The 23969-nt window shown below is 39.9% G+C and overlaps 1 long non-coding RNA gene across 4 annotated transcripts; it reads right to left on the bottom strand.

Annotated features, from left to right (window-relative positions):
• Positions 1-13153: 13153 nt before the first annotated feature.
• LOC122971599 lies at positions 13154-23481 on the bottom strand. 4 transcript variants are annotated; one of them, XR_006399527.1, is made up of 4 exons: positions 22309-23481; positions 21935-21992; positions 15984-16259; positions 13154-13402 (listed from the first exon to the last, which is right to left on the bottom strand). It is a non-coding gene; the product is annotated as an uncharacterized LOC122971599 (long non-coding RNA). The 4 variants fall into 4 exon arrangements; XR_006399526.1 differs by lacking the exons at positions 21935-21992; positions 22309-23481 and adding an exon at positions 13928-15866 and having other exon boundaries at positions 15984-16390; XR_006399528.1 differs by lacking the exons at positions 21935-21992; positions 22309-23481 and adding an exon at positions 13928-13982 and having other exon boundaries at positions 15984-16390.
• Positions 23482-23969: the final 488 nt, after the last annotated feature.

The raw sequence follows: 23969 nt of genomic DNA, 5'->3' as shown, positions 1-23969 counted from the left end.
CAGTAGACTCTAAATGCTTAGAAGATCAAAATGAAAAATCTATGACAAAAATGAGAGATGGCAATGTCGGTCCGACGGTTGGTCCACCATGAGAAGTATCTCAACAACTTTTATACGGATTGCCATGAAATTTGGTAAAGGAATTCAGAGAGCCTAACCTCCAAAGAAAAACGACACAATAGGTTGCAATGTCAGTCGGCCAAAAACGACCTACTGTATAGTTGCGTTTGCGTGACAGATGCCATCTAGTGGCTGTAGTAATTATGACCCAGGGAAGTGGCACAGTTCACATGACATCTATATAAGTTGACAAATTTCCTCATTCGGAGGTGGCGGGTTGGGTGGATGGTTTAACCCTAACTTAACTCCCGTTTTCCAACCACAAGTGTCACAATTCCATCCCAGAGTCGGGTCAGTTTTTTTAAAACCGTAACTACGATCATCCCTAACCTTAACCCCGTGGTGTTAACTGTTGCCATGACAATGAAGGTCACCTAACTGTAAGGAAGCAGTAACTTTAACACAGACCATGTTTCTCTAACCTTAACATTGTGATCGTTTTAACCCAAACCATGATCCTTCCCTAAACCTAACCAGACCTTAACTGCAGCATTGTCACATCATAAAACATTATTTATAACGGTTTTGGAAATCACACAGCCTGAGCCATACTTTGCGTTTAGAGTGTGTAAGCAAATACCTGCCATCAGCATGATAGCATCGTCATTCTGAACATTATAGGACATTAATGTTAGCATTTAGCTCAAAGAACACTATGTCCAACCACAGCTCAAGCCTCCAGGAAGAGCACCGGGCTGTGAAGTGGCCAAACCATGTAATTACAACTTACAGGTCCGTCACATGATGCACACTGACCCAGAAAGCATTTTTTCCACACACAATCATTGGAAAAGGAGTGAAACGGTGAATATATTTTTTGAGTGTCACAACCCCTGTGAAATGATTTGTTTTATTATCAGAATTTGATGGATTTGGTCCAATAACACTTGGAAAGTCTAAAAGAGCCACATGATTAAATTATTTTAATCCCAATCAAGTGAGTGGAGAGCCAACCGGAAGTTAGCCAGCTCAGCCAGCAGACGTCTCTAGTGAGCATCCTCTATGGGCCCAATGATCAGGAAGCATGAGCAACATCCGGATCATTTCTTTATAGCAGGAAGCTGATTTTTTGGCTTCATGCACCACTGAGCAACTTTCATCGTAATGAACGCAGCACCATCTTTGAGTCTGGTATCCAGTTCTCCTTAATACATCCATGATACAGATTCACAGAGCTGCTAGCATGGCTGTAGACTATTAGTCTTGTTATTGACTAAAACAGGTCTGAAACTAAAAATAATGAAATGGCTAAAATGAGATCAAAACCAGGTGCCAAAATAAACACAACATGACAGCTGCTGCAGGTGGAGGCCGGCCAGGACAGACATGAAATGACTGTGGAATGGCCAGTCAGGGAAAAACCAATTCAACCTGTTCTCACTTGAATATGCTGGCTTGAGAAAGAGTTGATACGTCTCCCTGACGACGACACACACATCTGCAGATAACTCAATAATGCGGATAATGGAGTGGTTGCAGTGCCAAGTGGGTAAGAGTAAAATGCATATGCTTTGCATTCATCAACACCTTCCTTTGTTGTTTATCTGGATGCTTTTCTGCCTAGAGATTCCTCTTTCTGTCCTTGTTTGATCAAGGAAAACATTATGTAAACTCATAATACACACTGTACATTTCTAAAAAGGTTATGTGTAATTTCTACATTTCCATGATCCTAAATGGCCCACAGTTTCACTGCACTCATGTGGAATTATATAAACAATATCACCGCAGCCCACACAACACATTCATTAACATGGCTCGGAGCAAACTGTATGCATATCAACTATTTATGCAGTTACTGCACACACCTTGGTCTATAATATTTATTATGTATGAAGACAGCACTGTTGCTCCGAGATTTAAAATGCTTAGGGAGAAAAATAATCACACATACATTAAAAGACATGCACATGATAAAAAAAATTGTTCCCCCCAACAAAACTGCTTACTATGACAGTAAAGTGCAGGTGGAAGAAGGGATAGTGGATAACCAAGCTTGATACGCTGTGGCCACTAAGATGTAAATCATCACCTTTCCTCGGCCGCCCATCACATTAGCATCCGGGCGGGTTGGCCTGTCACTCCTCTGGTGACAGGCCCTGCAGGGAGGCTCTATGAAGCTTACAGGAGTGCAGTTTTGTGTGTGTGTGTGTGTGCAGCAGCCTATCTGTCTGGTTGAGTCATGCCTTTAAGCTAACACACACACACACACACACATATGGGTGTAACCAGTGTCAGTAAAGCCCACAAGCGCACGGGCAGCTTAATACCGTTGTCAGTCTAACAAATGCCGCCGTCAGTCCTAGTGTGTGTGTTCAGGAGGGAAAAAACCGCCTCTCTGCTCAAACACAACCGTTGCAGATTAGCGTGAAGGAGGGCAGAGCGCTGACAAGACCGTGTTTAAGGAGAGAGAGAGAGAGTTGGAGAAACAGTGTGTACTTTTCAATCTGGCCTTCACATAACTCTTGTTCCAAGGAATGAGTATACTAATAGCTGATATACCTAAAGGAGGACAAAGAGGAATGAGTGACTCATAGTTGTGTCTCTGCAGAAGTACTGAACTATACAGAAAACACCGCATGACAAATGTGCTTTGAGGGGACTAAATGACAATTTCAAAGGCTGTATCATGAGTCATTTCATTTTAGAAAAATGCTCATTGAATTCCTATTTGCTCATGCTCCTATGTGCTGGATATTCATAATTTCATCTATGCAGTTGGTGTGGATGAAAATGTAAAATGCAGATTGCTTGTATGAGGGGTTTTTTGGCCATGAGAAAAACAACTTAAACTGAGATCTTATCTCTATAATCTGTACTGTCAATATGGTCACTAAAATGTCTTGCAAGTTTTACATAGATTTATGAAACCTCTGCAGATAAAATGCTAATCAGTTTATCTCGTGATAGGTTTCATCAGCTTCTTTTATATATTTTGGAGGTCTTGACAAAATTGCATAATTTATCGAACATGAAAATTTTGATATTGCTGCCTCCAAAGATTTGGGATTTGGTTTTTTGGTTCACTTTTTATGCACAAATATGCAGAAAAAACAACTGCCAGCTATGTTAGTTGTGTTTACACAACTAAAACATTTGGCTATGATAATTTAAGGATTATGGGTAAAAGTAAAAGCCAACTTTGGCCACATACACATCCATCTACCACTCTGAGCTCCACATCATTTCTTACTGTTATGCTATACTGCAGAAATGCTTCACTGTCACTGGCCCATAGTTTTTCACTACTGCATGACATTAATTTGACGTCTTTGTCCAAAGCAACTCACAATAAGTGTATTCAACCTCCATAGGAAGAAGAGCTAGATGTCATCAAAAACCTTAAGTTCATTCCTCACAAAAAAAACAAACAACTAAGAACACGTTAGGTGCCACAGAGGAAGTGCCAAGAATATTTGAATAAAAAGTGACAGTGACTGCTATCATAAAGTGTTGAGGTGTAGTCTGAAAAAGTGTGTTTTAAGCCTGCAGAGTAGAAAAGATGTAAAGATGGGCTGAGATGAGTAACCTCAGGGTCATCAGAGGAAGTTGCAGTGGTCCAGGTTTTCACAGGCTTCAGGTCTCAGAAACAAGGGTCTGAATTATATTCAGTCTAATTGGGTAGGGTCCTGTTGTTTTGCATTTGGTATTGGGTCTGTGCATCAATATGTCCAATACCCAGGTGGATCCAAGCAGACTAGGTGGAGCACCATGCAGCTGCCAGTGCTGGCGCTCCATTTGTTTTGGGTTTTGTTTGGGTTGACTGCATTTTGGGTCAGGTCTAGTTATCCAATTTGTCTGTTTCATATTGGGTACAAAATATTGGACTCAGGAAGACCTCTACCAGGATGAGCACTTGGGTTGTGGGATGGGGGTACCATCCTGATGTCATAGAAAAAGACTCCACCAGAGCTTATGGTGCAAGTTCAAGCAGGAAGACAATTAACACTTTATTTTGTCATCACTGTGGGGGTCCACCTATCAGTTATTATCCAATGAACTCTTCAGGATCTCTTCGAGGGCTTTCCTATCATCCAATCATCGTCTTAGCTGAAGGATATTTGAATCACCTTACCTGTTCTGTCTTTCTGCTGTCACTGCAGTCAATGCCGTTTCCTCCACTACCCCACTGCCAACAGTGTCAAGGCCCTGTCTTTGGCTTTCTAGGGGGGGATCTCCATTTGTATGCTATTTATAAGGCTCATATCCTATAATTTATTCTAATTGATAGGGTCAACGCCAAAGTCTTTTATCAAATAAATCTTCTGCATTCTCGATCACTTGTGGTGTCTTTCCTGATTGAACTGCTACAATGTTATCCGAGAATGACAGTTCATTGTCCAGGGTCAACACGTGTATTTGTACCCCAGCAAGTATCTTTAACAGTGTCGCAAAGTACTGCATATTAGAGGGAAACTACAAGAACACTGCAAGCCAGCAAAAACATTTTCCCCAGATACACACATCTCCATCAGCAAAGAGGAGCAATGGTGGCAGGTGGAAGATGATCAGCATGGAGGGAGGGACACTTAAGGAGCCAGCTGCCACAACACATTTTATCTCTTCTGGGATGAAGTCCATTCATGCTATTTGATGATTAGATTTTGCTTTAGAAACATCAAGACGACCATATTGTCTGACACAGAGAAGGTGAAAGTATAGTGTGTAGTGTGGAGAACTAGATGTATAAGGCTTAGAGCCAGATCCATGTCAATCATTTCAATTTTACTCTTATCTAAAAGCAAAGGTTACAGCACTGTAACTTGACATTTCGGCCAACACTGGGACCAAACATCTCAGCACAAAGAGATTTAACCCCATCTTTATCCTCTTAATTGGTCAAATCCTCAACTAATTGCCTGTCAGGCCGTTATAGCATGAAATCGGATATATGACAGCGCAGAGAGGGAGAAGAAAAGGATGGATGAAGGGATGAAAGATGGATTGAAAGAGGGAGGAGGAAAGAAAGGCTGGGGATGAGCTGTGATGGTCCCATTTTGGTAGCAGATTAGGCAGTGTGAGACAGAGACTGACTCTCCTCTGATAGGCAGCCTAATAAAAGAACACTGAATGGAGGAATACTGCGGGTAATTGAAAAGCAATTACGTTCCTCTCTCTTCATACCATTAATGCATCTAAAAAAAAACACTAGCTTCTTCTAAAGATACTGATGTGCTCTCGCTGGCTTTCTCCCTCTGAATTGTTCCCACCACTATTTTTTTCTTCACCTCTTTTTTTTACCCTGAACCATGTGATGTTCAACCACCTTCTTTCACTTACTAAGGAGCTTGCTTTTCTTTTCTTTTTCTTTTTTTTGCTAGCTTCTCTGATAGTAAAAAAAATCCTTTAAAAAACATATTAAACTTAATAGATTCCAATTGAATTTGTTGGAAAGTTTGGCTGTGGGTCAAGTAAAGACTGCTTTGTCGCCACCATGTGGCCATTTATAAAGCACTTCACATATGTTACTCTAATGTTATTCTAAGTATCCAGATTTGTTAAGATGCATTGCTAACAAATCTCTTATTGAACCTTTTATCTGTCCTGACTCTTTTTATTTGCAAAGAGCAATGGAGAACATATAGGTAGTAGCTTCTCATTTTTAGCTGAATGTTGCCGGTTAAAATAAGAAACAGTGGTGGCAGATGACATCAGCTGTTTGCCTGATATTAGACAGAATTATCAACTCATTACACTCCATTTCCATCTTCAGTCTGACATTGCCTCCACTCTATCCGATTTCCATGGGGGAGGGGGATTCAATTCGATCACCACTAAACGCTACTGCTGGTGGTGACATTGTGGGTGACGTACTTTGAGTTGGGTGGTACTTGGTTTCGGGTCATCCGTTTTCAACATGGTGGCCGGGTCACAAACTTTCTCATATTACAGCCAAACAGTACACTTAAATATGTTTCTGAAAACTGTTCTGAAAAATTTGAGGTGAGAAAAAGGCAATGCAGTAACACAATCTTGATTCATATTTGATCAACACTCCTTCTTGGTTCCGGTGCACAGCTTGACAACACTTGTCAACAACTTGACAATGCTGTTAGTCCCGCCGTGGCACTGACTGGCTAACTGTTAGTCCCCCTGCTGCACAGATATACACAGATATACATAGATATACAATCGCTGGGTCCAGAGCCAGCGAATGTATATCTCATTTTCAGGATGATATATACATACATATATACATATACACACACACACACACACACATATATATATATATATATAGATATAGATATAGATATAGATATATAGTGGATCTATGTTACAGTGAGAGGAGTATGCCATGGAGAGTTAGTGAACAGGCAGTCATGAATGAATGAGCAGAACTGTGACAGACACAGCTGAGCTGGTGGAATTGTTGAAACATAATAAGATTTGATAAGGAATTTGAAAAGATTTGAATTCAGTAATTGGATTCAACACTTACTGAATTTGATGAATTTCTATCAATCCCCATCCCTACCTGCTCTTAATGACCACACTGGCAGGGCTGGAGTTAGGCTGTCACAGCTTCCTCCTGACTGTCACAGCTTCCTCCAAGAACTCTGTGTCTCTGTAGATTCAATGCAATGCTTCAGGCAAATGGAGATAATACTTTCATGCAGATACTCCTCGAAGGCATTCATGATGTTGCATTTGGTAATAAACTCAAAAAGTAACAGAAGTGGTTGTGTGAAGAATGAGAGGCATCCAAGCCCTGTCTAGTCTCACATCACTGCAAACCTGGACAATCACTGTATAATGGTGTCAGACTGTCGTTTTCAGAAAGTTTAGTATAGTGTTGGGGGAGGGGGTTTCCAGATGCAACTACCGTGATGTTATCCAGCTGAAATGATCCTGTTAATTTTCATCCAGTTAACTTTTCTTTGAACACAGTCAGAGGATTGACTGCTGCCTGCCCGGGGCTAAAGTCAGAGCCTGCAGGTGGATGCTGGGACTGAATAAAGCAAAGTATCAGCAGCAGTGAAGGATGTGAAGCTACTTGCACAATGAAAAAAAACTAGACACAATGAGCGGGGGCTGCGCTGAGCAGAGCAGAGGGACAGTCGGGCCTTCTGACAGCTTAAACAGACCACCAAATTGAAAGGGTGTCTTGAATAGGTGATGCAGAGAGTGTGAATGCAGCAGTGGAGCTCGAGTTGTCAGCTTATGGCTGGCAGGGGTTCATTCCATTTATCCATATACAGAGAACAGGACCCAGAGAATCAGCAATTCTTTGTTTGATTTCTTGGTTAAAGACAGATCTATCTATCTATCATATCTATCAAAAAGGTTTTGAATTTTGTACCACTATTTATTTCATCCGATCTTAACGGGATTTGATACATAATATACTTGGATTTCATTGTGCAATTGTGGATGAATTAAGCAGGGATTCAGAACAAAAACAGCCCTGCGTTTTAAACAATGTAGAGGTTGTGTTGCTTCAGGCACCGCTGAGACAATGAAATACACTCTAGTAAGTCCAGTTGGAGTAGTAGATAATGCCTTTAAAGGCTTATCAGACGCCAAAATGGTGCACAGCGGTTTATAATACTCTGAGAGGATTTTACAACACTGCAAAGTTATCACAGCGACAACTGTTTTATCTTTAGCCGCACAACAGCAAAAACACAGTGTTCACATTACAAAATAATCTACCGGGAATGTGTGCATGATTGACCTTGCCAGATTATGTCCGGTCATGAGTCTGTGTTACTTGAAGGTTTTGTTATTGCCTCAATCGGCCAATCAGAATGATAATCTTTCACTGTGCAATCCTGTCTCCTAGAAATTATGTTTATACACAGCTAAACTGTTTTCCAATTACCTTTATGCTACATTTATGTATCGCTCTGAAGTCGCAGGGAGGAGGTTGGGGTGGATGGAGGGCGTAAAAGATGCAGCGGTCTGACACCAGAGTCCGTTAATTAAAAACAGGTTCTCATTATGTTGAGAGAAAATGTAATTCAGCCGGCATTAAACATACTTGCTGTTGCAGTTTAGTTGTATATGAAGGTAATTTCTAGGAGACAGAGTTGCCTCCTGTGTCTTTTGATGCTGATCTGGATGTCGGTGACGTTGAAAAAGTCCTGATCATTCCCTATTATTAAAATCCCATTTAGATGATTGTGCAGCGTTGGTGGAGGTATGCACTGTCTGAGTGCTTTTTAGTTTGCGGTAATGAATATTTGTACCGAAGTCAGTTGAATATTAAGAGAAAAGGTACAAAATGTTCTCTAACCTAGCGGAGAAACCACTTTACCACCTCCACCAACCAATAGAAATATAGCATTTAGGTCATAGCATTTAGGAGTGTTGTGTAGTATGCAAATGTTCTATTTAAGGGTTTTGAAGTTCAGTTTCCACTCCCTGCCATGCCGAACACTGAATGGATACTTCCCAGAAACATGCAAAGTTGTCTCATGCTGCATTAATTCTATTGTAGCTGCTGTTTTTGTCTACTACTGTGCACACATCCTCTGAAAAGTGAAGGGATGTAATGGGGAAAAGGGTTTAACTTTGTTCTGTTTGAATTCTCAGAGAAGGGCAAAGCAGTGAACCCGCAGAGATACTGAGCTGTCCTTCATTATTTAGAGTGTGCAGCCTCTGAACACTTTAGAAGTACAGCAGCAGCGGCGTGAGGTATGATTCAAGTCCCCTCGCCCTGTCTCCAATTCTCTGAAGTATCATTAATTATAAGCGCAGACGTTTCCTTAGGCATTCCAGGCACAGCATGTGTTGGTTCAAACACAAGCCTCGCTCACATCAATTTCACCGCTAAGTTGGTTTTCGGAGGAGTTATCAAAGATCTTCGGTTTGCTTTGGGTTATTGTGCCCTCGCCGGTTCTTCTTCCTGCTACATTGGCAGTCGGTGCAGCTCGCCAGCCCTTCCCATTCCATCGCCTCCTCCTCCCAACGCCTCCTCTCCTCCCTCTCTCTTTTTTTCCTCTTACCCTATAGTTCTTGTTTCATTGCCCACAGTAACTCCCCCCTTTGTCTTTGTCTCCCTCTTCCTCTTTTCTTGCTTCCCAGGAGCTTTTCATTCACTCAGGGCACGACTGCCGCTGCTGACTGCTGGTCCTCCTCTGTAGCTCTCATGCTACACTGCAGCAAACACCCCCCCCCCCCAAAAAAAAAACATTCAACCTCCTTCCTCTCAACCTTCATCCATGTATCCCTACATTCTCTTCCTAATCTAATTGGGCTCGCTTTCTTTCATAACTAATGTTTTGCCCGTGCTGGGCTCATCTCGAGGCACTCGGAATCTTCTCTCCTTTTCTCTCGAGCTGCATTTTTCTGCATCACATCTTTCTCTCCGCTACACTGTTTTCACCCTGAAGGATTTCATTTAAAATGTCTTGTGTGTATCATGCTTGCGTAGACATGGAAAATTAATGTGTAACTCTTCCAAAGCAGTGACAGGGATTTTAGAATCACACCAAATGTGATTGTGCTTTTGAATATTTAAAGATGATTCTATCATTCATCACTTAAGGGTGTATTCTCCTAATTTTTTTTTTTTTTTTGGTGATGTGGTTTGGGCTTATCCCTGGAGCAGACAGAATCTGATGGTGTTTCTCAGGGGCACTCTGGTAGATATGGCTAGACATGGGATTGATAGTTGGATGATTTTACCAAACCCGTAGGTCATTCTGCTGCTCAATAAAAGCTACTCCAGGAGCTTCTTTTGTAGATAACTACAGCACTTTTCCTCTTAAAAGTGGACACATCACTTGCAAACTGGTTTTGAAAGTGTGGTATAACCCCAAGATTAAAGCAATGGCTGTAAAATACTAACATGTTCAACAGTAAGCCATCAGAACTTTCACAAGTTTTCTCCTAAAAGCAGAGAAAGGTTTGGATCTTTCAGTTTGTGTGCAAGCGCACCTACAGCTTCTTCCTTTCTCCCCATCAGCATCACTCGCTCTCTGTGACCCCAAGTGTAACATAACAGCGGCAACAGGGGCCTGACCTGATTTTCTTTTATTGCATTGTAATACTGCCACGTCCCAGAGAGCAGTCTCCTATATTACCATGTCATCACTTATTCATTACAGCCTCTGAGCACAGTGCCTGGATCCACAGCCACGCCAGCCCCCCACACAACCTGAGTCACACACACACACATAAAAATACAGTTAGTTTGCCCCACACACAACAGGTGAGTCCTGCTGATTTTATACATACTGACAGACGTAGAGGGAGAAGCACATGGGGTTTTACAAGTATTTGACAGGAGACAGTGATGATCTCACCGTCTGAGGTAGAGCCAAAGAAAGTTAATGGAGCGCAGGTAAGCAGCTCGCCTTAGGATGCAGTTTCAGAAGTAAAAATCGAATCTCATCAGAGAGAAGACGGGAGCCGGTGAGAAAATGTTTGACACATCTGGCATGTAGGTGGGTAAATTATCAGAGATGATGATGATGAGGATGATGAAAAAGTATAATGATAATGATGATGGTGATGAATAATGATAATGATGATAGTGATGATGATGATGATGATGAATGATGATAGTGATGATGAGGAGGAGGATACAAAAAATAAACAAAAATAATGAAGATAAATGATGATGATGATCATGACGGCTATGATATAAAAACAGATTATGACAATGAAGATGAATGATGATGAGGATGATAACAAATGATACATAGGAATTATGATGATGGTGATGATGCTATGATGATTATGAAGGCGAATGATGATGATTTAATGATGACGAAGAGAAATGATAATCTTTTTTAAAATGTATTGAATTGTTGTTTAATTGCACTTTCTGAAAAAAGCAGAATAGTTATAATTATTTAATGATCTGTACACATTCATTCATTCACATATACACAAACATGCTTTTACCTACATGTATTCTATTGCTATATATGAATATGAAGTAAACAAACACTCAAACAGGAGAGGGAGGAAGCTTATGCAAAAACCTCTCTTAAAAACTCAAGACAATTAAATAAAAATAATGAGGGATGGAAAAGTTTCTCCAAAATAAAGACAACTGCATGATCCATTAAAATATGCAACAGGTACTGAGCTAATATTCAGTTTTATGTTCAAATGTGTGGTGATAAAATTCTATATTTATAGTCATAAACTGTGCATAAAGTTGCTTGTTCTGTTCCGTTCGCGCAGGGAACTCACTTTAATCCCACATCTTCTTCTAACATAATACTAATAATAGTTTAACTTCTCTTCCTCCTCCTCCTCCTAAACAATTTATGACCACTGTGATTATTTCACAACAACAGCGGAACTTGAGAGTCAGTCAACAACCAGCAGGGATTGTCGTGAAATCTATTTACAGAAGTGTCAGTGTACATTAGCGCTATTGTCTCTGAGCGGTTATTGGAGCGGGAATCATTTTCCAGCATCAATTCTGGCTCTCGCAGTAAAACTTAGTGTTTGAGAGATGAAGATGGATTTTCTCATCAGGGATTATTAGGTTTTTAAATTGCTGGAAAGTTTTACAGTGTAAGTGAGAGGCACAGTAATGTGGAGCAGTTGCTCTTACTTTGTAGGTGCTGTAAAATGATCAAAATTGGGATAATTACTGTACAGTCTGACCTGGCTGCAAGTTGGAGAGTAAAATGACCACAATTTGTACACGAATAGGCTGGACTGGAACAAACTGACCTTTAATAACAGCTGGAAGGAAAAAGCTGAGAAGAGAATGAAAGGAAAGGATATAGAAACATAAAACTCAAAGACTCACCATCCATTCCTTCTAGATCTTGTCTCCACTTTCAGTCTCCTGGTTTTCTAGATTTCAGATGGGTTTGATGTTACTTTGGTTACGCCACAGGGCCAGAGAGGGAGGATGCTTCAGGCCCCTACTACAATTTTTATCCTCTGATACAAAAGTATCAAAAGGAAAAGAGTTTTGTCCTTCAAAACCCATTTTTCATTTAAAGCTACAATAATCAATATTTTACTAAAAATGTAAATGTGAAAGGGGTCGCTAAGGTGACAAAGCCACATTGAATTATCACCTGACTGCAGTGCCCCTCAGTTCTATGTACCCTTTTAGTTTCTTTGAGCTTATTTTTTGGTTTTTTCAGCCCACAAACCCCTCGCTCATAACCTTATTTACAGCAGCACCAGGCAGCTGTTTTAAGCAAAAAAAGGGTCTAAAAAGTCATTGGAGAGTCTCCTGCTCACCACTAAACAGCAGATAGACACAGTTAGCAGCTAGCTGGTGAACATGCGGCATTTAGCAGCTAAACATAGATATTTTACTTGTGGTTTGGTGGCGACTAAACCAGAGCTAAAATAGAGTGATTATTAAAGTGTGTTAAGACAGAACATGACGCATATTTTTTTAACATGGCACAATTGCAAACAAAGACAATAAAGTAAAGACACAATTGGATGAGTTTTGAGAGTGAGTTTAGTCAAATGGTTTGGTGTGTACATTGCTAGCTAGCTACATCCTACATGTATACAGTTGGTACATTAGCTGTTAGGAACAAATTAACTAATGACTGCAGAAACAGTTGAACGCTCATATTTGCAAATAATGTGAGGCATAAATTTGCTCCATGTCATGTCTGAACACACTTTAAGACTTACATTTGTCAAGGAACAGAAACTCAAAATCCATGTTACTGTTGCTCCATGTCTGCTGGATGTGTAAATGTTTCCTATCATGTTTCCCATGACAGCTTTATAAAAATGAAATGATGATGTGTTTCAGCTCGTTTTGTTGCCCTCAAGTGGCTAACAAAAATCTATTGATGCAGTTTTAGCATGTTAGCATGAAACACTGGTACAAATTATCTGCTGGTAACTTAAAGGTAATATGGTTTACGCCTTCATTCCATTTGACACGGCTGTGTCAAGAAGAAGCCAGGGACCAGGGCAGTCATGGCAGCAGTGGTGTCATATAAAATCTTGGGATTTTCCACTTCCAGGATTAACCACTCATCATCTATGATAACAAATATCCTCTGACCGCTTGACTTCGGGCCTGGTGCCACCGGTTATAATATAATATTGATGTAGTGATGCAATATACAATCAGGAGTCTGCACAGGGTGTTTTATTTTGAAAATTGACCAGACGCTCTGTGCCATTCCTGTGTCTGACTTCCCGCCCGGCTCATTCTGCAGTTTGATGCAACTTCCGTCAAAAAAAGAAGACTAGGCAGGTTTGTTTAGCGGAGCAGAGTGGAGAGCCGCTTCTGGGATGCCTCTGAAACGTGCTGCGGTGCGTCTGGTGGGATATCAAGCGCTGACTAGAGTGGCTGTTATCATCTCCAGTGGTTGCGTCACAGCTGGAATGCAAAGCAGATGCGCCCAGTGGGATCAAGCCATTACAACTTGGGTTATATTTTCATAGCAGGCTACCTGGCATGGGTTATGATAACATTGTACTCATGAAAAATTGCTTTCCACTCTCCATTGTGTATCCCTGTACACACAATATGTGAATACAATGAAACAAGGCTGCTGCAAAATGTACAGACACATGCAGTCTCTAATGATGGTGTTCATCCATTCACTGTAATAAGTATTAGTAGTGATAATTATTTCTACAACAAGATACTAAATCTCACCAGACATTTGACATTTGTCTTACAGACATGTTTCGGATGTAAAAAAAAAAAAAAAAAAAAAAAAAGTACAGAGGTTCAGTTCCCAGTCTTACTCTATTATATCATACTTCAAGTCAAAAATATTTACACTGAGCAGAGTGATTCCTGCTTTAACACGTCTTTAAGTCTGAGACACAAAAACCTACTGCACACTAAATTACTGATCGTCTGGAAATGTCACATCACATCACCCCGTGTTTGTACCCGTCATATATGGAAGGAGGGCCCGGTGTGGGAATGAAAGCTGAATCTGGTTGTACTGACATAAAGAGAAAGCGACAGCAGTACATCAGTTTTTTTTTTAAAAAAAAAGGTTTTATTTTAATTCGACCTTCCTCTTCTCTGCATCACAATAAAATCTCAAAGCACACCTAAGCTCATTCAAGGGCAGACAACACTCTGGTTAAAAAAAATAAAAAAATTGAAAATAACATAAAACCCCCACTCTAAAATCTCCTTTCCCACCGTTTCCTTGAAGTCTGATGCTTTGACAACAAACAACAAGATAGCGCGTTCAACACTCCTTTTAAATAATAAGGTAAAAAGGGGGACAGGGAAACATTGTGCTTGCCTCTCGCCATACATGTCTCGCCCTTAGCTGCCTCACTAATTGATCCAAATGTAAAGAGGTTCCAATCAATGAGTTAAAGGATTAATAAACAGAGCGTGTCAGATGAGAACGCGCTGGTTCATTTCCTCCTTTTGTTTTGTACATACCTCACCTCCAACTATACACCGGTTCTGATTATTCAGACAAATCTTTTCAGGTTTTGGCCTCCAAACTGAAACCTTTTGGATATTTAGACTTGATCAACATAATCAATCACCCTGCCAGTGTCAGTCATTATGTTTATTTCTAGGAGTGTCTTCAGCCATCACATATACAGTTTTTTTTGAGAGAAAGTCTTTGTGTACCAAAGATCTCTATCCAAAGCAACACTGCCACCTGTTGTTCAACTCCGGTTAGTACCCAGACTCAGGATTGGCATGCATTAAATGTAAATAACACAACACTGTAATACCTTTAGTCACACTGTGTAAAGGATGGCCGTGTTGCACATTTTATAATGACAATCTTATCCCTCATAAATCCACTGATTAACATTTTTATCACGGATAATCTTTATCTGGGTGTCACCATGAAAGGCGGAGGCTCGGGGAAGTCAACAGAATCTCAATGTGCGGCGGGCTTCAGGTAGCCACGTGGGAGTATCGGAGGCTGCATGTGTGTAAGTCAGCGGGAGGGAGGGGGTCAGTCCGAGTGTACCGGCGGTCCCTGTGCGCACTCTGCAGCTGCATGCAAACATCACACATTCAGAGTATGTGCATGAATAATAGAGCAGCCTGACAGGAAATTAACAAACTATGGGGACCCACTCCAGCTTCTGCGCATAACATATTCATGAGAGGCAACTTCACACTTCTGTCTGATTCTATCACTTGCTTTCCTCTAGCACCTCTCAAGCTTTAAGCATATATGCGTGTACTATATAACCGAGGCCCGTCCAGGTCAACCAAACACGCGCTCGTGGAGGAATATTAGAGAGCGGGCGGCTGGGGAAACAGAAAACAGTCATCAAAAAAGACAAGGGAGAAAGTGGGAAGATAAAGTGTGAGAGAGAGAGAGAGAGAGAGAGAGAGCAGCAGAGGCAGAGGCAGGCGAGCTCCCTAGGAATTATTGAGGAGCGTCTGTCGGTTCGCGCCTGCATCCTAAATAATGGATGAGATCCTCCAATGAGATAAAACCAAAATTCCATGCCGTTACAAGGACATAGACTGCCGTGAATACTAACTACTCCTGTGCGCTTTCATTTCATTTACTGTGTGATCATGCGGGGCCTTCCTCGCCATCCGAATGCCAGCCGCTCATAGAGTTTGTGTGTATCCTCACCTGCCTGGCGTAAGAGATCTCCTGCACTCTAATGAGCTAGCTGCTGCTCCCGCTGTCACATAATAAGAAGGGGTTTTTTTTTTCATTCTTCATACTTCTCTATTCTCATATGTGCCATACTGTTCTCATATTCTCTTCTTGATAAGCCACCTCCTGTTTACTTATTTATAGAGCTGGAATAAAGTAAAGGGCATATAGATTCTGTTGAGTGGTGTCACTGCTCCAGCCTGCTGGTCATCTGCTGCTGGGAAACTGCCAGATCACAAGGTTTTGGATGAGGATTCAATTATGATTTACAAGAGATTTTGCAGAGAAGTTGATTATAGAAGTGTTATCTATTTGTTTCAGTATCCAAGAAGAACTTCTTACCATGATATAGAATAATTGCGTTAGTTTGTTTCTGAAGTGTTCCTGGAGTTGTCTCACCACCATCTACAACTTGTCTCCAGCTGTGGTTAAGCTCCTTCACTACACACTCAGAGAACAGACATTTCTTGTACTATACATACAAACTTCTATGAGTATTCTTACATTTTTGTAACTTTTCTAGTGTGAACGCACAACTAACTCAACTGTTAAACTTTAGATGATTATCCCACTCCATTCTGGCTGGTAGTAGTCATGCACTATATCCCTCTTTGCCAACTGCCGTAAAAGTTCAAGAAGAAGAAGGAGGAGGTTAATTTAGGGTGGATTTTCAAAACAAAAGCAACTGTTGGTTATCAGATGTCTTATAAAGGACGTTTCAGGCCTTCTGTGTATATCTGTATGATCACTATTTAAAGCAGTAGTTTGTACGTCATTAAAGTGGATTATGCTTTATGTGATTTTCTGTTGTTTATATACTGTTATGATGTCAGATATATATGTTAAACATGATCAAAGTTCTAAACTTGATGTTAATGTATTTAGAAATTCTCCCTGCAAGTCAAAAGCCAGGGCTGCAACCTGCTCTGAACACTTTGTTTGAGCCCTCATTACTAAGGTTTTTGGGGGGCTTAAAGAGACAGGAGCTAAAACGGCCTGTTTCAGACAGAGGCTGAACTGAGGAGCTGTGTTAACGGGTCAGTATAAGATAAATAAGGATTTTCTTTATCTGTAAATCATACAAAAATATTCCTGTTCAGCAAAAGATTAAAAATATAGAGCTGGAAATGTGCATGATATGTCCCCTTTAAATGTTTTAAAAATTTATGTTGGGCACTTTTTGTAGGCCAGTTGTTACAGTAACAGTAGCGTTAAGGATGTGCACACAGTGTTTCTCATACTGTATATTTTTGTATTTTTAAGAGGAGGTAATGCATGAGAAAAGGCAGTTGTGAACTCATTAAAAAGTCTGCTAAAGAGTTAGAGATATGCAAAATGAGTTTGTGAATGCTTTGTTTTGCAGCCAAATATCAAGTGTTCTGGATGTGAGAGCTTCCCAACAGAACCACTGACCACAAACCGCAACCTCACAAATACACTGTGTTAAGCTTTACTCAATATTACTCTGATGTAGTTGATATTCTAACTATAAATGTTAGCCATAGAGCACAGTTCACTTCTTCGCACACAGTAATAATGAATGTGTGTTGAGTTTGGCTGCTTTATCTTCTACTACATCTCTCTTTACAGGACAGCATGTTGACAGCACAGCATCACTCAACCTGTCATCCTGCTGTATGAGAGCATCACAGCCAATAATACCAGTGTCACTGCCACTGCTGCATGACCCCAACCTCCACCCACCGCCATCACTTTTACCACACACACACACACACACACACACAGTAATACAATGCTTCAAGGTCATACAGCTCGCTCTTTTCAGTGACTCAGTATTCTCTCCTCTCATTTCTTTCTCTGCATCTGTGGTGAAAACAAATTCAGCAGGAGGGCATTGTGGGAATCAGGTAAGGTGGGAGCATATCACCAGTATTATGCAAATAAGGCAACCGGTGCATTATCAGCCAGTGAAAACTGCAATAGCATGGTTGGACAAGCAGATCAATCCATTTTTAACAATTTTGAAGCACTGACTGACTTCCAACACCATCAGCATAGACAGAAAAACAATAACACTTCTCTGAAGAGAGGAGAGAAAACAAAACTGTCTGCTAGACAACCACAGCAGAACCATCGCAGGTTTATGATATATTTTAGAAAGTGCTGTGAAAATCTCAGCCAGCACTGGATTATTAAAGGAACATTAAGGTGATGTTTGTTTTACCTAAACTATTCAGGAGGAAAGTGATTTGTAATATGATTTTTAAAAATACCATAAAATATCATAATTTCTCTAAAAACTCCCTATTGAGTACTTAATACACAATCAATACTTGTAGGAACACCGCAGCAACACAAGAAGTTGTCCACACTAGATTCAATAACATTACATACTAAAACAAAAATATACTACAGAAATCATTTATTAATATTCTGGTGATATTTTATGAGCGGCTGGTCGATGATTTGTCTGTGATGAAGGATATGTGGGATACTCATTTCCATATTAAGTCCACTTAAAGTTATATTGTTATTAAATTATTTGACAATAAATGTCAGCAAGTCTACAAAATGTTCAAGATTTAAAACTTTTGCTATTAAATTGTTTCCAGAAAATGACTTGCCTGTGCCAGCAGTGACTCAGCTTTATTGTACATTCTTTGTGTTTCTATGACAGAGGAGGAGCAGCAGGTTAACCTGATAACCAACTGTCTCAAACAAAACTTGAAAATGTGCAACTTTAACTGATGTAACACTCTGGAAAAGCTGAGAATATTTCATATTTGATTACTGTCTGGTGTATTTTTTAACATTTTATCTCTCAATTTCATGATTTCCATTATTTTCAATCAAGGTTACATGCTTCCCTAGAAAATTTGAGAAAATGATGCAACACTGGGCTCATAAATCACAAGTGAGGTCAAGAAACACAAGAAGTCAGATGATGCCAATGCAGGCCAACAATTTAGCCAAATTATCTAAAAAAAACTTTATTTGGAAGTGACAGTGAAAGTGTTTACAACATACATTTAGGGTATTACTTTTACTGTTTACCTTAATTTTGTCTTTCAAATAAGGTTGGCTAACCAGGTTTGTTTAAAGCTGTACAGGTCAATATTTTCATATCAACAATGAGTCAAATGACTAAACGTGTAATGTAAACAGTGTCATTCATAGTAAAAAGCCAAATGGAATTATCTCTCAGCTCTACAGAACTTTTGTCATCTTTCAGCTCTTTGTTTTGATTCTCTCACAGCTCTCATTAAACTCATTTCCATCAGTAGCAGCTGATTTCAGTGAGAGCCCTACAAATTAAACATCATGTGACTCCAGAATGACACATAGGAGCGTATTTTAATCTGGCTCCTCTATCTGCAGTAATCAGCAAGACGACATCATTACACAACACTGTTGAACTTTCTTTTCAGGAAGACTTTTTCATCTTAATGCATTACTATTTTCTTGATGTTGTGTGTTCTATGTTATTAATACTTTAGTACTTTGAGTCTCACAATGAATGAAAAGTGTGGTACAAATTAAATGTATTATTATAAATAATATTATTGTTATTATGTGACAACGCTGTGGTTAAGGTGTGGTTAGGTTCAGGGAAAGATCATGGTTTGGGTTAAAATAATCACTTTGTTAGAGAAAGGGTTGGGGTTAGGGTTATTGTTAGGGTTAGGGTTAGGGTTAGGGGTTGGGGTTAGGGGTATTGTTAGGGTTAGGGGTTAGGGTTACTGTAGGGTTAGGGGTTAGGGTTAGGGTAACCCTAACCCTTTCAGTTAGAGAAACATATGATGTGGGTTAAAGTTACTACTTCCTTAAAGTTAGGTCACCTTCATCATCATGGCTACAATAATAACCACAGGGTTATGGTTAGGGGACGATCATAGTTACGTTTTGTTTGTTTTTTAACTGTCCCGACTAACGATTGGACACACGGAATAAATAAACAGCCGTCTCCTATGGCAAAGTCCACTGTTGGGTTAATGATGTTTCATTGCTTATATCTAATCTTTTTAACCAGCTTTAAGTGGTTGTAGCCCATTTAAAGCACAGGGGCCAGACTGGGGCCAGACATTCTTTTAGAGGGGCCAGTTTATTTTAACTCTGAAACTAACAGTGTTTTTAGAAAAATAAATTATGGCCAAAATTAAGAAAGTTAAAAGATAAGTGTAATAAAGCAGAATTTCCCTTTAAAAGTTAACATTTTGGAGGTGTAAGGCTAGACAGTGGTTTCAATACACACAGAAAGTGGATTTTGTAGGATTTTCACTGGATGCAGCATATTGAAAATATGCAGTAGGATTTATGGCTGCAATTAACAGTTATTGTCATTATTGATTAATGTATGGATTCTTTTATTAATCCATTAATCATTTGGTTTATAAAATGTCAAAGTAATGAGTTTTTGTACATTTCATTTCATTTTCTTCAATTTAAATTTTAAACCTGTAGCAGCTCTTCTCACTTAGAATATATTTGACATATTGTCTGTGGTAAATTTCTTTATTTTGTGCATATTTTTGACTGTTATGCATCACAACACCAAGGCAAATTCCTTGTATGTGCAAACCTACTCGGCAATAAACCTGATTCTGATTCTGACTGAGCTCAAAGTGATGTCTTCTTTAAACTGACGAACAGTTTACGATGATAAAGAGAAAAACAACTTTGTTTCCAAAGCCTTGCAAAATCCAGGTTTTTCACAAAACAATGAATACCAAGAGGCAATAGTGTCACACCAGGAGGACATCAACTTTCTGCACACCATCATCCATTACAAGAGTGTGTGTTTGTGTCTGTCTTACTGTTTTATACAAAGAAATGCAGCTGCCAGAGGATACATAGCCAAATAAGACTATCAGTTCTGTTGTTTTGGAGATATGCCAAAGTTTGCTGCATCAGTCATTACCTTGTCCCCTTCATGTGGACAGCTCGGGGCGTGACAGCTCTCACTACATACCCATCAGCCCCGGCGCAGACAGATATCTCTCTTATTGCACTTATCTCTGCTTCTATCTATGATGGTCATACCTGCTCTCTCACAACCAAAACACAAATCCACTCTTGTGTGCGCTGATGTTTTTACCCAACCTGGGTTATCTCAGTCAGATGCGCCATTCTGACAGCACATTGTGTGATATATCAGAGGCAAAAATCTCTCCCTGATCATTGATATTTGTCAAAGAAGGGGCTGGATGTAATGTTGCTATCCATCCTGGCTGGAAATGGGGAGGCTGACAGGTTGAGATAAAGCAGTTGAAACAAGGAGAAGGCTTGAGGAGTATGGAGAGAAAGAGGAGAGAAGAAACACGAGGTCTGACTCCAGCAGAGAAGCTTTACAGTACAGCATGTGTTGACAGTAAAGAGATGTGATGGTGTTCAGGATCTCTTAATAAGTATCACTGGTTGTGGAGTTTGTAATCACTGTGGTGTATCTGTCAGAATACACTAGAAGACGCCTTCAAAGGTTTCTTGTACTTAACTTGAAGACTGTAGAGGTTTACACTCTTGGTAAATGTTTGTGGTTTCTGGGAGAACAGAGAATAACACAAATCTCACAATAATGAAATATAACACAGAATTCACAATCAATTAGTTAATCCTGTAAAACTTTGTCCACAGGGTATCAATACAACATACTCAAATAATTAGTCTCAAAAGAGAAGCAGCCATTGGATAACTTTATAAGATTACATTTGCTTGTAGTAAAGTATTAACTTATAAATTCCACAACTATACCAGATTTTCACATTGGGAATAAACAATAAGACTAGAACATGTGTTAATGTACAGTTACAATGAATCTAATATGTTCCAAACATGAGAAATAGCAGTTAAATGAACTGACTACTGGCAACCTGTTAAGTCATATAATATATTGGTGTCTAGTCTAGCTGCAAGTTACACTTAATAATACACTTAACACTCACTAATCTTATATTTACAATGAAGGCACAATATATATCAAACACACTTACAGGTTCATTTACGCACATAAGCTCCTATACAGCCAGAAAGACACTTTTATCCCAAACATTTCCATCAAACTCTCTGGTGAACTAGCAGACACAGTCACAAGCCAATATACCAATTAGCCACTCAAAGAGGAATCTGATTCCTTAGTGTCAATATAACAATGTAAAAAAAAATTCTATTACAAGCACAAGTCCCTGTTATGACCCTGAGTCATGTTTGATTTGGTATTTTATTTGACAGTTCTCTCTCTCTCTCTCTCTCTCCTCCCCTTTGCTTATAGTGTGTGTGCATGTGTGTGATACAGGTGGTGTCTTATCATTGGACTGTCTGAAGCAGGGGTCACCAACCTTTTTGAGACTGAGGGCTACTTCATGGGCACTGAGTAGTACAAAGGGCTAACTGGACCTGTTTGATACAAACTTCCTGAATAACAAAACTGCACGGATCACTTTTTAGTAATAATAATAATGATAATAATAATAGTAGTAATAATTATAATACTATGTGAAGAGACTGCTCACATGTCAATGGTAGTTATTCCCCACAATTATTCACAATGATTTACACAACAATGATGGTAAGAAAAACATGTGTTTAAACATGCAACATTTATTTATGTTTATCTGCTCCAACATTTGAAAGTCAGGGGCCACACCTGCTATATTTGTAGTGCAAATGATCACTTCTAATATTTTTAAGCCAAGGAAATCATTAATCAAACCTTTGCATGAAGCCTGCATGCCGGCCTGTCATGGCGGGGGCCCCGTCTGTTGTCACCGACACCAGCTTCTCTAGTGGCACCTTTTTCTCCACGAAGAAGCTTTTCACCGCGTTGTAGATGTCAATTCCTCTCGTTGTTGTCTTCAGGGGCAGAAGTGTCAGCAGTTCTTCTTTTGTAGAGAAATCATCAAACACCGTTCGGATGAATATCATCAGCTGAGCTGTGCTGGTGCTGTCGACTGACTCTGGATGCTAAACCACCTGCACGTAGCGAGATCCCGGTCCAGTTGCTCTGTCTCGGACATAGATGACACTCGTCTAGCCATCGTACTTGTTCCAAGTTGGACATCGGAGAGGGCAGAGATGACATCGGGACAATACTTCTCATGTTTGAAGACTGTGTTAGCAACAATCATCATAGCCTCTTTAAAAACCTCCCCATCCGAAAAGGCTTTCTTGTTCTTTATCAAAAAATGTGCAGCTCTAAATGAAGCTTCGGTTGCTTTTTGTGATTTTTTCACCGGCCTCGTGAAAAAAGACTGTTGTTTCGTCCAAAGCTGCCTTCAACACGCGGGCTTTTTCTGTCCTTAATGCGCTGCCGGGTGGGTAGCTAGCATTGAAGCTTTCGTGACACGTACTGGAGTGTCTCTCGACATTGTGCCACTTTGCTGTTGCAATAGTCGTCCCGCAAATAAGACACACACATTTTTCTTTGACTGACGTAAAAAAGAACTCTTCCTCCCAATCACTGTGAAAATAGTATGTCCTCTTTTGCTTTTCTGCCATATTTTTGGGGGCTAAAGCACAAGTAACTCCTCATAGTCGCTGCACTGCGTCATTGTGTCAGGAGAGAGGTATGTTGACCGTTGACATGCGCGCGATATTGACCTTTGACTTCAGGAAAGGCCAGAGTTCGTTATACACATAAAATATTTTTGTTTTAAAATCTTGATATTAAATATCGTCATTTTAAAATCTGCATTAAGCGATTCTGATTCAAAAAGTAAAGCAACAAAAATGTTTTAGACAGAGCTCCATTGTGACCAATGCTATTTTTAGAACATGCCTCGCGGGCGCCTTAAGTGGTCCTTGCGGGCATGTGCTCGCGGGCACTGCGTTAGTGACCCCTGGTTTGAAGGGATTTCTGCTGGCTGATAGGATAACATGACTTTCCATTTCCCTTCATAATGCACTTATAATGTAAGTGAAGGAGGACAAAATCCACAGTCCTCCTTCTGTGCAAAAATGTATTCAAAAGTTTATCTGAAGCTAATATCAAGTACATATCTTTCAACGTTACAGTCTTTTTAGTGCCAATGTCCCTTTTTTGTTACTATACTTCCACCACAGCTCAACAGGGAAACACTGTCCGAGGAAACACAAAGAGGGAATTTGATGCTTAAAAAGACTGTAAATGTGGCAGATATCCACTTGATATGACTAACTCAGACTGATGAAGACTCATATAAGCTTCACTTAGACTTTTAAATACATTTCGCACAAAACGAGCACTGTGGATTTTGTTCCCCATCACTTACGTACATTGTAAGTGCATTTGAGGGGGATCTTGTCATGGCCAGTTTTAACAGGAGAAATTATTAAAGAAAGCAAAACCTCTTGTTTAAAGTGTCCTTTAAGCTTAATTCTCCTGTTTTCTCATGT

Source organism: Thunnus albacares, chromosome 20 (assembly GCF_914725855.1).
Source record: "Thunnus albacares chromosome 20, fThuAlb1.1, whole genome shotgun sequence".
In the NCBI taxonomy this organism is placed as follows: Eukaryota; Metazoa; Chordata; class Actinopteri; order Scombriformes; family Scombridae; genus Thunnus; species Thunnus albacares.
Note: the sequence above shows the minus strand (reverse complement) of the source record. Positions and strands in the feature narration are given on the sequence as shown.